The sequence below is a fragment of the Rhinoderma darwinii genome, unplaced genomic scaffold (assembly GCF_050947455.1).
Source record: "Rhinoderma darwinii isolate aRhiDar2 unplaced genomic scaffold, aRhiDar2.hap1 Scaffold_426, whole genome shotgun sequence".
NCBI lineage: Eukaryota > Metazoa > Chordata > Amphibia > Anura > Rhinodermatidae > Rhinoderma > Rhinoderma darwinii.
This window is the reverse complement of record NW_027463794.1, coordinates 17,136-30,198: the sequence shown is the minus strand read 5'-3', so window position 1 is coordinate 30,198 and position 13,063 is coordinate 17,136. Positions and strand designations below refer to the sequence as shown.

The window sequence follows — 13,063 nt, the reverse complement described above, 5'->3', positions numbered from 1 at the left end:
AGGTGTTGAAATAATGGGATTAAAAGGGGAGATCCCTTCAGAAAGACAGAAACAATAGCAAAGACAAAAAACACTTTTGGAATCTGCTTTTAGTCAACACATAAGGAAAGGGTGCACCGGTCCTGGAAATACTGCAATACCAGGTCAATGCGTGGAGTGGACAGAGCAAGCTCTATTTCCATCTCCCTGTTCTAAAAATCCATTTAATATATGGTCCCCAGATAGGGGACGTATCAGATATTAAACTGATAAGAACAGATACTACACTTGATCTTAGCCAAAAGGCCGAGAAGCGATAACCCGAACGGGCCGCGCGTTGCCCGAGCCTGCCCGATACTGCTGTTCAGCCCTTGCAGCGATTCAGCCTACTTCTAGGCAATTCCATGGGGCCCTGCAGGCTCACACACTCACAGCTACACGGGAGGTGAATAAAGGCCGGAGAGGAAGCCAGACAGGATTTGCTTCTTTTGCTTGCACCACAATGCAGTGCTGAAAGAGGAGGAATCTACATAAAAACGCCTTCCTGGCAACGCCCAAATGCCCTGCTGCCATGCAGATAAACACTGGCAGCGGCAGCAAGTGCATGCCCACAGCCACCCCTTGTTCCTTCACACCTTGTATCAGCTGTAATCCAGTCCAGTCCAGTGCTGCCTGCTGAGCAGCACTGACCAACACTGCCTGGGCCCAGGCTTTTATCTCTGAGGCCCCATTATGATGTCAGAAAGCTGGCTCTGGAATCCTGAGGGCTCCACTATGACACGTGCAAAGTTCCGTCTGAACTTTATATAAGACGGTGAGGCTCAGTCAGTCACTCAGTGTTGCCTGAGAGGGCAACACTGCAACAGCCGGCCGCCAGGCTGTCTTTTTTTTGCACAGCTAGTTGCCTCCAGGAGGCCACAAGAGGGAGACAAGGGACTGCAAAATGGAAAATAGGCATCCACCAACTTTACAGACAACTTCTCCTTGCTCCTACAACCTCCATCCTTGCACAGTTTGTTATTCTTCTAGGTAACATAGTAACAAATCCAAATTGCTGCTCTCTTTGTAGGCAAGCAAGGCTTTGTTGCAACTGCAATTCTTACTTCTTCTTGAAATGTAGGGACGACAGTACATTCCATCACATCCATCTAGTGTACACAGGTAGGTCCATTGTGGCGGGCAGGCGAGCGGGCGGGCTGCTTTATTGGCTGTTTGCTGTTCCCCTACTCCACTCCACTATTTGACTGTTGTGCTGCATCAATCAATCAATCAATCAATCAATCAATCAATCAGTGGCTGGCTCAGGTGCAGCTCTTTAACTTACCTAAAAGGGAGGGCGGAGAGAAGACAAGGAAGGTGAATGAGGTGTTCCAATGTGAAATGCCGGAAACACAGAAACACAGACGACACACAACAAGAGGTGGCAATCTATTCATTAATTGCATTTAATCAATGAGCTCATTATCACTCATGCATTGTCCAACAGGTGTTGAAATAATGGGATTAAAAGGGGAGATCCCTTCAGAAAGACAGAAACAATAGCAAAGACAAAAAACACTTTTGGAATCTGCTTTTAGTCAACACATAAGAAAAGGGTGCACCGGTCCTGGAAATACTGCAATACCAGGTCAATGCGTGGAGTGGACAGAGCAAGCTCTATTTCCATCTCCCTGTTCTAAAAATCCATTTAATATATGGTCCCCAGATAGGGGACGTATCAGATATTAAACTGATAAGAACAGATACTACACTTGATCTTAGCCAAAAGGCCGAGAAGCGATAACCCGAACGGGCCGCGCGTTGCCCGAGCCTGCCCGATACTGCTGTTCAGCCCTTGCAGCGATTCAGCCTACTTCTAGGCAATTCCATGGGGCCCTGCAGGCTCACACACTCACAGCTACACGGGAGGTGAATAAAGGCCGGAGAGGAAGCCAGACAGGATTTGCTTCTTTTGCTTGCACCACAATGCAGTGCTGAAAGAGGAGGAATCTACATAAAAACGCCTTCCTGGCAACGCCCAAATGCCCTGCTGCCATGCAGATAAACACTGGCAGCGGCAGCAAGTGCATGCCCACAGCCACCCCTTGTTCCTTCACACCTTGTATCAGCTGTAATCCAGTCCAGTCCAGTGCTGCCTGCTGAGCAGCACTGACCAACACTGCCTGGGCCCAGGCTTTTATCTCTGAGGCCCCATTATGATGTCAGAAAGCTGGCTCTGGAATCCTGAGGGCTCCACTATGACACGTGCAAAGTTCCGTCTGAACTTTATATAAGACGGTGAGGCTCAGTCAGTCACTCAGTGTTGCCTGAGAGGGCAACACTGCAACAGCCGGCCGCCAGGCTGTCTTTTTTTTGCACAGCTAGTTGCCTCCAGGAGGCCACAAGAGGGAGACAAGGGACTGCAAAATGGAAAATAGGCATCCACCAACTTTACAGACAACTTCTCCTTGCTCCTACAACCTCCATCCTTGCACAGTTTGTTATTCTTCTAGGTAACATAGTAACAAATCCAAATTGCTGCTCTCTTTGTAGGCAAGCAAGGCTTTGTTGCAACTGCAATTCTTACTTCTTCTTGAAATGTAGGGACGACAGTACATTCCATCACATCCATCTAGTGTACACAGGTAGGTCCATTGTGGCGGGCAGGCGAGCGGGCGGGCTGCTTTATTGGCTGTTTGCTGTTCCCCTACTCCACTCCACTATTTGACTGTTGTGCTGCATCAATCAATCAATCAATCAATCAATCAATCAATCAGTGGCTGGCTCAGGTGCAGCTCTTTAACTTACCTAAAAGGGAGGGCGGAGAGAAGACAAGGAAGGTGAATGAGGTGTTCCAATGTGAAATGCCGGAAACACAGAAACACAGACGACACACAACAAGAGGTGGCAATCTATTCATTAATTGCATTTAATCAATGAGCTCATTATCACTCATGCATTGTCCAACAGGTGTTGAAATAATGGGATTAAAAGGGGAGATCCCTTCAGAAAGACAGAAACAATAGCAAAGACAAAAAACACTTTTGGAATCTGCTTTTAGTCAACACATAAGGAAAGGGTGCACCGGTCCTGGAAATACTGCAATACCAGGTCAATGCGTGGAGTGGACAGAGCAAGCTCTATTTCCATCTCCCTGTTCTAAAAATCCATTTAATATATGGTCCCCAGATAGGGGACGTATCAGATATTAAACTGATAAGAACAGATACTACACTTGATCTTAGCCAAAAGGCCGAGAAGCGATAACCCGAACGGGCCGCGCGTTGCCCGAGCCTGCCCGATACTGCTGTTCAGCCCTTGCAGCGATTCAGCCTACTTCTAGGCAATTCCATGGGGCCCTGCAGGCTCACACACTCACAGCTACACGGGAGGTGAATAAAGGCCGGAGAGGAAGCCAGACAGGATTTGCTTCTTTTGCTTGCACCACAATGCAGTGCTGAAAGAGGAGGAATCTACATAAAAACGCCTTCCTGGCAACGCCCAAATGCCCTGCTGCCATGCAGATAAACACTGGCAGCGGCAGCAAGTGCATGCCCACAGCCACCCCTTGTTCCTTCACACCTTGTATCAGCTGTAATCCAGTCCAGTCCAGTGCTGCCTGCTGAGCAGCACTGACCAACACTGCCTGGGCCCAGGCTTTTATCTCTGAGGCCCCATTATGATGTCAGAAAGCTGGCTCTGGAATCCTGAGGGCTCCACTATGACACGTGCAAAGTTCCGTCTGAACTTTATATAAGACGGTGAGGCTCAGTCAGTCACTCAGTGTTGCCTGAGAGGGCAACACTGCAACAGCCGGCCGCCAGGCTGTCTTTTTTTTGCACAGCTAGTTGCCTCCAGGAGGCCACAAGAGGGAGACAAGGGACTGCAAAATGGAAAATAGGCATCCACCAACTTTACAGACAACTTCTCCTTGCTCCTACAACCTCCATCCTTGCACAGTTTGTTATTCTTCTAGGTAACATAGTAACAAATCCAAATTGCTGCTCTCTTTGTAGGCAAGCAAGGCTTTGTTGCAACTGCAATTCTTACTTCTTCTTGAAATGTAGGGACGACAGTACATTCCATCACATCCATCTAGTGTACACAGGTAGGTCCATTGTGGCGGGCAGGCGAGCGGGCGGGCTGCTTTATTGGCTGTTTGCTGTTCCCCTACTCCACTCCACTATTTGACTGTTGTGCTGCATCAATCAATCAATCAATCAATCAATCAATCAATCAGTGGCTGGCTCAGGTGCAGCTCTTTAACTTACCTAAAAGGGAGGGCGGAGAGAAGACAAGGAAGGTGAATGAGGTGTTCCAATGTGAAATGCCGGAAACACAGAAACACAGACGACACACAACAAGAGGTGGCAATCTATTCATTAATTGCATTTAATCAATGAGCTCATTATCACTCATGCATTGTCCAACAGGTGTTGAAATAATGGGATTAAAAGGGGAGATCCCTTCAGAAAGACAGAAACAATAGCAAAGACAAAAAACACTTTTGGAATCTGCTTTTAGTCAACACATAAGGAAAGGGTGCACCGGTCCTGGAAATACTGCAATACCAGGTCAATGCGTGGAGTGGACAGAGCAAGCTCTATTTCCATCTCCCTGTTCTAAAAATCCATTTAATATATGGTCCCCAGATAGGGGACGTATCAGATATTAAACTGATAAGAACAGATACTACACTTGATCTTAGCCAAAAGGCCGAGAAGCGATAACCCGAACGGGCCGCGCGTTGCCCGAGCCTGCCCGATACTGCTGTTCAGCCCTTGCAGCGATTCAGCCTACTTCTAGGCAATTCCATGGGGCCCTGCAGGCTCACACACTCACAGCTACACGGGAGGTGAATAAAGGCCGGAGAGGAAGCCAGACAGGATTTGCTTCTTTTGCTTGCACCACAATGCAGTGCTGAAAGAGGAGGAATCTACATAAAAACGCCTTCCTGGCAACGCCCAAATGCCCTGCTGCCATGCAGATAAACACTGGCAGCGGCAGCAAGTGCATGCCCACAGCCACCCCTTGTTCCTTCACACCTTGTATCAGCTGTAATCCAGTCCAGTCCAGTGCTGCCTGCTGAGCAGCACTGACCAACACTGCCTGGGCCCAGGCTTTTATCTCTGAGGCCCCATTATGATGTCAGAAAGCTGGCTCTGGAATCCTGAGGGCTCCACTATGACACGTGCAAAGTTCCGTCTGAACTTTATATAAGACGGTGAGGCTCAGTCAGTCACTCAGTGTTGCCTGAGAGGGCAACACTGCAACAGCCGGCCGCCAGGCTGTCTTTTTTTTGCACAGCTAGTTGCCTCCAGGAGGCCACAAGAGGGAGACAAGGGACTGCAAAATGGAAAATAGGCATCCACCAACTTTACAGACAACTTCTCCTTGCTCCTACAACCTCCATCCTTGCACAGTTTGTTATTCTTCTAGGTAACATAGTAACAAATCCAAATTGCTGCTCTCTTTGTAGGCAAGCAAGGCTTTGTTGCAACTGCAATTCTTACTTCTTCTTGAAATGTAGGGACGACAGTACATTCCATCACATCCATCTAGTGTACACAGGTAGGTCCATTGTGGCGGGCAGGCGAGCGGGCGGGCTGCTTTATTGGCTGTTTGCTGTTCCCCTACTCCACTCCACTATTTGACTGTTGTGCTGCATCAATCAATCAATCAATCAATCAATCAATCAATCAATCAGTGGCTGGCTCAGGTGCAGCTCTTTAACTTACCTAAAAGGGAGGGCGGAGAGAAGACAAGGAAGGTGAATGAGGTGTTCCAATGTGAAATGCCGGAAACACAGAAACACAGACGACACACAACAAGAGGTGGCAATCTATTCATTAATTGCATTTAATCAATGAGCTCATTATCACTCATGCATTGTCCAACAGGTGTTGAAATAATGGGATTAAAAGGGGAGATCCCTTCAGAAAGACAGAAACAATAGCAAAGACAAAAAACACTTTTGGAATCTGCTTTTAGTCAACACATAAGGAAAGGGTGCACCGGTCCTGGAAATACTGCAATACCAGGTCAATGCGTGGAGTGGACAGAGCAAGCTCTATTTCCATCTCCCTGTTCTAAAAATCCATTTAATATATGGTCCCCAGATAGGGGACGTATCAGATATTAAACTGATAAGAACAGATACTACACTTGATCTTAGCCAAAAGGCCGAGAAGCGATAACCCGAACGGGCCGCGCGTTGCCCGAGCCTGCCCGATACTGCTGTTCAGCCCTTGCAGCGATTCAGCCTACTTCTAGGCAATTCCATGGGGCCCTGCAGGCTCACACACTCACAGCTACACGGGAGGTGAATAAAGGCCGGAGAGGAAGCCAGACAGGATTTGCTTCTTTTGCTTGCACCACAATGCAGTGCTGAAAGAGGAGGAATCTACATAAAAACGCCTTCCTGGCAACGCCCAAATGCCCTGCTGCCATGCAGATAAACACTGGCAGCGGCAGCAAGTGCATGCCCACAGCCACCCCTTGTTCCTTCACACCTTGTATCAGCTGTAATCCAGTCCAGTCCAGTGCTGCCTGCTGAGCAGCACTGACCAACACTGCCTGGGCCCAGGCTTTTATCTCTGAGGCCCCATTATGATGTCAGAAAGCTGGCTCTGGAATCCTGAGGGCTCCACTATGACACGTGCAAAGTTCCGTCTGAACTTTATATAAGACGGTGAGGCTCAGTCAGTCACTCAGTGTTGCCTGAGAGGGCAACACTGCAACAGCCGGCCGCCAGGCTGTCTTTTTTTTGCACAGCTAGTTGCCTCCAGGAGGCCACAAGAGGGAGACAAGGGACTGCAAAATGGAAAATAGGCATCCACCAACTTTACAGACAACTTCTCCTTGCTCCTACAACCTCCATCCTTGCACAGTTTGTTATTCTTCTAGGTAACATAGTAACAAATCCAAATTGCTGCTCTCTTTGTAGGCAAGCAAGGCTTTGTTGCAACTGCAATTCTTACTTCTTCTTGAAATGTAGGGACGACAGTACATTCCATCACATCCATCTAGTGTACACAGGTAGGTCCATTGTGGCGGGCAGGCGAGCGGGCGGGCTGCTTTATTGGCTGTTTGCTGTTCCCCTACTCCACTCCACTATTTGACTGTTGTGCTGCATCAATCAATCAATCAATCAATCAATCAATCAATCAATCAATCAATCAATCAATCAATCAATCAATCAATCAATCAGTGGCTGGCTCAGGTGCAGCTCTTTAACTTACCTAAAAGGGAGGGCGGAGAGAAGACAAGGAAGGTGAATGAGGTGTTCCAATGTGAAATGCCGGAAACACAGAAACACAGACGACACACAACAAGAGGTGGCAATCTATTCATTAATTGCATTTAATCAATGAGCTCATTATCACTCATGCATTGTCCAACAGGTGTTGAAATAATGGGATTAAAAGGGGAGATCCCTTCAGAAAGACAGAAACAATAGCAAAGACAAAAAACACTTTTGGAATCTGCTTTTAGTCAACACATAAGGAAAGGGTGCACCGGTCCTGGAAATACTGCAATACCAGGTCAATGCGTGGAGTGGACAGAGCAAGCTCTATTTCCATCTCCCTGTTCTAAAAATCCATTTAATATATGGTCCCCAGATAGGGGACGTATCAGATATTAAACTGATAAGAACAGATACTACACTTGATCTTAGCCAAAAGGCCGAGAAGCGATAACCCGAACGGGCCGCGCGTTGCCCGAGCCTGCCCGATACTGCTGTTCAACCCTTGCAGCGATTCAGCCTACTTCTAGGCAATTCCATGGGGCCCTGCAGGCTCACACACTCACAGCTACACGGGAGGTGAATAAAGGCCGGAGAGGAAGCCAGACAGGATTTGCTTCTTTTGCTTGCACCACAATGCAGTGCTGAAAGAGGAGGAATCTACATAAAAACGCCTTCCTGGCAACGCCCAAATGCCCTGCTGCCATGCAGATAAACACTGGCAGCGGCAGCAAGTGCATGCCCACAGCCACCCCTTGTTCCTTCACACCTTGTATCAGCTGTAATCCAGTCCAGTCCAGTGCTGCCTGCTGAGCAGCACTGACCAACACTGCCTGGGCCCAGGCTTTTATCTCTGAGGCCCCATTATGATGTCAGAAAGCTGGCTCTGGAATCCTGAGGGCTCCACTATGACACGTGCAAAGTTCCGTCTGAACTTTATATAAGACGGTGAGGCTCAGTCAGTCACTCAGTGTTGCCTGAGAGGGCAACACTGCAACAGCCGGCCGCCAGGCTGTCTTTTTTTTGCACAGCTAGTTGCCTCCAGGAGGCCACAAGAGGGAGACAAGGGACTGCAAAATGGAAAATAGGCATCCACCAACTTCACAGACAACTTCTCCTTGCTCCTACAACCTCCATCCTTGCACAGTTTGTTATTCTTCTAGGTAACATAGTAACAAATCCAAATTGCTGCTCTCTTTGTAGGCAAGCAAGGCTTTGTTGCAACTGCAATTCTTACTTCTTCTTGAAATGTAGGGACGACAGTACATTCCATCACATCCATCTAGTGTACACAGGTAGGTCCATTGTGGCGGGCAGGCGAGCGGGCGGGCTGCTTTATTGGCTGTTTGCTGTTCCCCTACTCCACTCCACTATTTGACTGTTGTGCTGCATCAATCAATCAATCAATCAATCAATCAATCAATCAATCAATCAGTGGCTGGCTCAGGTGCAGCTCTTTAACTTACCTAAAAGGGAGGGCGGAGAGAAGACAAGGAAGGTGAATGAGGTGTTCCAATGTGAAATGCCGGAAACACAGAAACACAGACGACACACAACAAGAGGTGGCAATCTATTCATTAATTGCATTTAATCAATGAGCTCATTATCACTCATGCATTGTCCAACAGGTGTTGAAATAATGGGATTAAAAGGGGAGATCCCTTCAGAAAGACAGAAACAATAGCAAAGACAAAAAACACTTTTGGAATCTGCTTTTAGTCAACACATAAGGAAAGGGTGCACCGGTCCTGGAAATACTGCAATACCAGGTCAATGCGTGGAGTGGACAGAGCAAGCTCTATTTCCATCTCCCTGTTCTAAAAATCCATTTAATATATGGTCCCCAGATAGGGGACGTATCAGATATTAAACTGATAAGAACAGATACTACACTTGATCTTAGCCAAAAGGCCGAGAAGCGATAACCCGAACGGGCCGCGCGTTGCCCGAGCCTGCCCGATACTGCTGTTCAGCCCTTGCAGCGATTCAGCCTACTTCTAGGCAATTCCATGGGGCCCTGCAGGCTCACACACTCACAGCTACACGGGAGGTGAATAAAGGCCGGAGAGGAAGCCAGACAGGATTTGCTTCTTTTGCTTGCACCACAATGCAGTGCTGAAAGAGGAGGAATCTACATAAAAACGCCTTCCTGGCAACGCCCAAATGCCCTGCTGCCATGCAGATAAACACTGGCAGCGGCAGCAAGTGCATGCCCACAGCCACCCCTTGTTCCTTCACACCTTGTATCAGCTGTAATCCAGTCCAGTCCAGTGCTGCCTGCTGAGCAGCACTGACCAACACTGCCTGGGCCCAGGCTTTTATCTCTGAGGCCCCATTATGATGTCAGAAAGCTGGCTCTGGAATCCTGAGGGCTCCACTATGACACGTGCAAAGTTCCGTCTGAACTTTATATAAGACGGTGAGGCTCAGTCAGTCACTCAGTGTTGCCTGAGAGGGCAACACTGCAACAGCCGGCCGCCAGGCTGTCTTTTTTTTGCACAGCTAGTTGCCTCCAGGAGGCCACAAGAGGGAGACAAGGGACTGCAAAATGGAAAATAGGCATCCACCAACTTTACAGACAACTTCTCCTTGCTCCTACAACCTCCATCCTTGCACAGTTTGTTATTCTTCTAGGTAACATAGTAACAAATCCAAATTGCTGCTCTCTTTGTAGGCAAGCAAGGCTTTGTTGCAACTGCAATTCTTACTTCTTCTTGAAATGTAGGGACGACAGTACATTCCATCACATCCATCTAGTGTACACAGGTAGGTCCATTGTGGCGGGCAGGCGAGCGGGCGGGCTGCTTTATTGGCTGTTTGCTGTTCCCCTACTCCACTCCACTATTTGACTGTTGTGCTGCATCAATCAATCAATCAATCAATCAATCAATCAATCAATCAATCAATCAATCAATCAATCAATCAGTGGCTGGCTCAGGTGCAGCTCTTTAACTTACCTAAAAGGGAGGGCGGAGAGAAGACAAGGAAGGTGAATGAGGTGTTCCAATGTGAAATGCCGGAAACACAGAAACACAGACGACACACAACAAGAGGTGGCAATCTATTCATTAATTGCATTTAATCAATGAGCTCATTATCACTCATGCATTGTCCAACAGGTGTTGAAATAATGGGATTAAAAGGGGAGATCCCTTCAGAAAGACAGAAACAATAGCAAAGACAAAAAAACACTTTTGGAATCTGCTTTTAGTCAACACATAAGGAAAGGGTGCACCGGTCCTGGAAATACTGCAATACCAGGTCAATGCGTGGAGTGGACAGAGCAAGCTCTATTTCCATCTCCCTGTTCTAAAAATCCATTTAATATATGGTCCCCAGATAGGGGACGTATCAGATATTAAACTGATAAGAACAGATACTACACTTGATCTTAGCCAAAAGGCCGAGAAGCGATAACCCGAACGGGCCGCGCGTTGCCCGAGCCTGCCCGATACTGCTGTTCAGCCCTTGCAGCGATTCAGCCTACTTCTAGGCAATTCCATGGGGCCCTGCAGGCTCACACACTCACAGCTACACGGGAGGTGAATAAAGGCCGGAGAGGAAGCCAGACAGGATTTGCTTCTTTTGCTTGCACCACAATGCAGTGCTGAAAGAGGAGGAATCTACATAAAAACGCCTTCCTGGCAACGCCCAAATGCCCTGCTGCCATGCAGATAAACACTGGCAGCGGCAGCAAGTGCATGCCCACAGCCACCCCTTGTTCCTTCACACCTTGTATCAGCTGTAATCCAGTCCAGTCCAGTGCTGCCTGCTGAGCAGCACTGACCAACACTGCCTGGGCCCAGGCTTTTATCTCTGAGGCCCCATTATGATGTCAGAAAGCTGGCTCTGGAATCCTGAGGGCTCCACTATGACACGTGCAAAGTTCCGTCTGAACTTTATATAAGACGGTGAGGCTCAGTCAGTCACTCAGTGTTGCCTGAGAGGGCAACACTGCAACAGCCGGCCGCCAGGCTGTCTTTTTTTTGCACAGCTAGTTGCCTCCAGGAGGCCACAAGAGGGAGACAAGGGACTGCAAAATGGAAAATAGGCATCCACCAACTTTACCGACAACTTCTCCTTGCTCCTACAACCTCCATCCTTGCACAGTTTGTTGTTCTTCTAGGTAACATAGTAACAAATCCAAATTGCTGCTCTCTTTGTAGGCAAGCAAGGCTTTGTTGCAACTGCAATTCTTACTTCTTCTTGAAATGTAGGGACGACAGTACATTCCATCACATCCATCTAGTGTACACAGGTAGGTCCATTGTGGCGGGCAGGCCAGCGGGCGGGCTGCTTTATTGGCTGTTTGCTGTTCCCCTACTCCACTCCACTATTTGACTGTTGTGCTGCATCAATCAATCAATCAATCAATCAATCAATCAATCAATCAGTGGCTGGCTCAGGTGCAGCTCTTTAACTTACCTAAAAGGGAGGGCGGAGAGAAGACAAGGAAGGTGAATGAGGTGTTCCAATGTGAAATGCCGGAATCACAGAAACACAGACGACACACAACAAGAGGTGGCAATCTATTCATTAATTGCATTTAATCAATGAGCTCATTATCACTCATGCATTGTCCAACAGGTGTTGAAATAATGGGATTAAAAGGGGAGATCCCTTCAGAAAGACAGAAACAATAGCAAAGACAAAAAACACTTTTGGAATCTGCTTTTAGTCAACACATAAGGAAAGGGTGCACCGGTCCTGGAAATACTGCAATACCAGGTCAATGCGTGGAGTGGACAGAGCAAGCTCTATTTCCATCTCCCTGTTCTAAAAATCCATTTAATATATGGTCCCCAGATAGGGGACGTATCAGATATTAAACTGATAAGAACAGATACTACACTTGATCTTAGCCAAAAGGCCGAGAAGCGATAACCCGAACGGGCCGCGCGTTGCCCGAGCCTGCCCGATACTGCTGTTCAGCCCTTGCAGCGATTCAGCCTACTTCTAGGCAATTCCATGGGGCCCTGCAGGCTCACACACTCACAGCTACACGGGAGGTGAATAAAGGCCGGAGAGGAAGCCAGACAGGATTTGCTTCTTTTGCTTGCACCACAATGCAGTGCTGAAAGAGGAGGAATCTACATAAAAACGCCTTCCTGGCAACGCCCAAATGCCCTGCTGCCATGCAGATAAACACTGGCAGCGGCAGCAAGTGCATGCCCACAGCCACCCCTTGTTCCTTCACACCTTGTATCAGCTGTAATCCAGTCCAGTCCAGTGCTGCCTGCTGAGCAGCACTGACCAACACTGCCTGGGCCCAGGCTTTTATCTCTGAGGCCCCATTATGATGTCAGAAAGCTGGCTCTGGAATCCTGAGGGCTCCACTATGACACGTGCAAAGTTCCGTCTGAACTTTATATAAGACGGTGAGGCTCAGTCAGTCACTCAGTGTTGCCTGAGAGGGCAACACTGCAACAGCCGGCCGCCAGGCTGTCTTTTTTTTGCACAGCTAGTTGCCTCCAGGAGGCCACAAGAGGGAGACAAGGGACTGCAAAATGGAAAATAGGCATCCACCAACTTTACAGACAACTTCTCCTTGCTCCTACAACCTCCATCCTTGCACAGTTTGTTATTCTTCTAGGTAACATAGTAACAAATCCAAATTGCTGCTCTCTTTGTAGGCAAGCAAGGCTTTGTTGCAACTGCAATTCTTACTTCTTCTTGAAATGTAGGGACGACAGTACATTCCATCACATCCATCTAGTGTACACAGGTAGGTCCATTGTGGCGGGCAGGCGAGCGGGCGGGCTGCTTTATTGGCTGTTTGCTGTTCCCCTACTCCACTCCACTATTTGACTGTTGTGCTGCATCAATCAATCAATCAATCAATCAATCAATCAATCAATC

The 13,063-nt window shown here is 48.0% G+C and overlaps 9 non-coding genes across 9 annotated transcripts; all 9 read right to left on the bottom strand.

Moving 5' to 3' along the window:
* Positions 1–106: 106 nt before the first annotated feature.
* LOC142710572 (U2 spliceosomal RNA) lies at positions 107–297 on the bottom strand. The gene has a single exon (XR_012869588.1). It is a non-coding gene; the product is annotated as a U2 spliceosomal RNA (small nuclear RNA).
* A 1,272-nt stretch (positions 298–1,569) lies between these two features.
* Positions 1,570–1,760, bottom strand: LOC142710570 (U2 spliceosomal RNA). The gene has a single exon (XR_012869587.1). It is a non-coding gene; the product is annotated as a U2 spliceosomal RNA (small nuclear RNA).
* Positions 1,761–3,032: 1,272 nt separating this feature from the next.
* On the bottom strand, positions 3,033–3,223 carry LOC142710569 (U2 spliceosomal RNA). The gene has a single exon (XR_012869586.1). It is a non-coding gene; the product is annotated as a U2 spliceosomal RNA (small nuclear RNA).
* A 1,272-nt stretch (positions 3,224–4,495) lies between these two features.
* Positions 4,496–4,686, bottom strand: LOC142710568 (U2 spliceosomal RNA). The gene has a single exon (XR_012869585.1). It is a non-coding gene; the product is annotated as a U2 spliceosomal RNA (small nuclear RNA).
* A 1,276-nt stretch (positions 4,687–5,962) lies between these two features.
* Positions 5,963–6,153, bottom strand: LOC142710567 (U2 spliceosomal RNA). Its single transcript, XR_012869584.1, has one exon. It is a non-coding gene; the product is annotated as a U2 spliceosomal RNA (small nuclear RNA).
* A 1,312-nt stretch (positions 6,154–7,465) lies between these two features.
* Positions 7,466–7,656, bottom strand: LOC142710565 (U2 spliceosomal RNA). Its single transcript, XR_012869582.1, has one exon. It is a non-coding gene; the product is annotated as a U2 spliceosomal RNA (small nuclear RNA).
* Positions 7,657–8,936: 1,280 nt separating this feature from the next.
* Positions 8,937–9,127, bottom strand: LOC142710564 (U2 spliceosomal RNA). The gene has a single exon (XR_012869581.1). It is a non-coding gene; the product is annotated as a U2 spliceosomal RNA (small nuclear RNA).
* A 1,301-nt stretch (positions 9,128–10,428) lies between these two features.
* LOC142710563 (U2 spliceosomal RNA) lies at positions 10,429–10,619 on the bottom strand. The gene has a single exon (XR_012869580.1). It is a non-coding gene; the product is annotated as a U2 spliceosomal RNA (small nuclear RNA).
* Positions 10,620–11,895: 1,276 nt separating this feature from the next.
* LOC142710562 (U2 spliceosomal RNA) lies at positions 11,896–12,086 on the bottom strand. The gene has a single exon (XR_012869579.1). It is a non-coding gene; the product is annotated as a U2 spliceosomal RNA (small nuclear RNA).
* Positions 12,087–13,063: the final 977 nt, after the last annotated feature.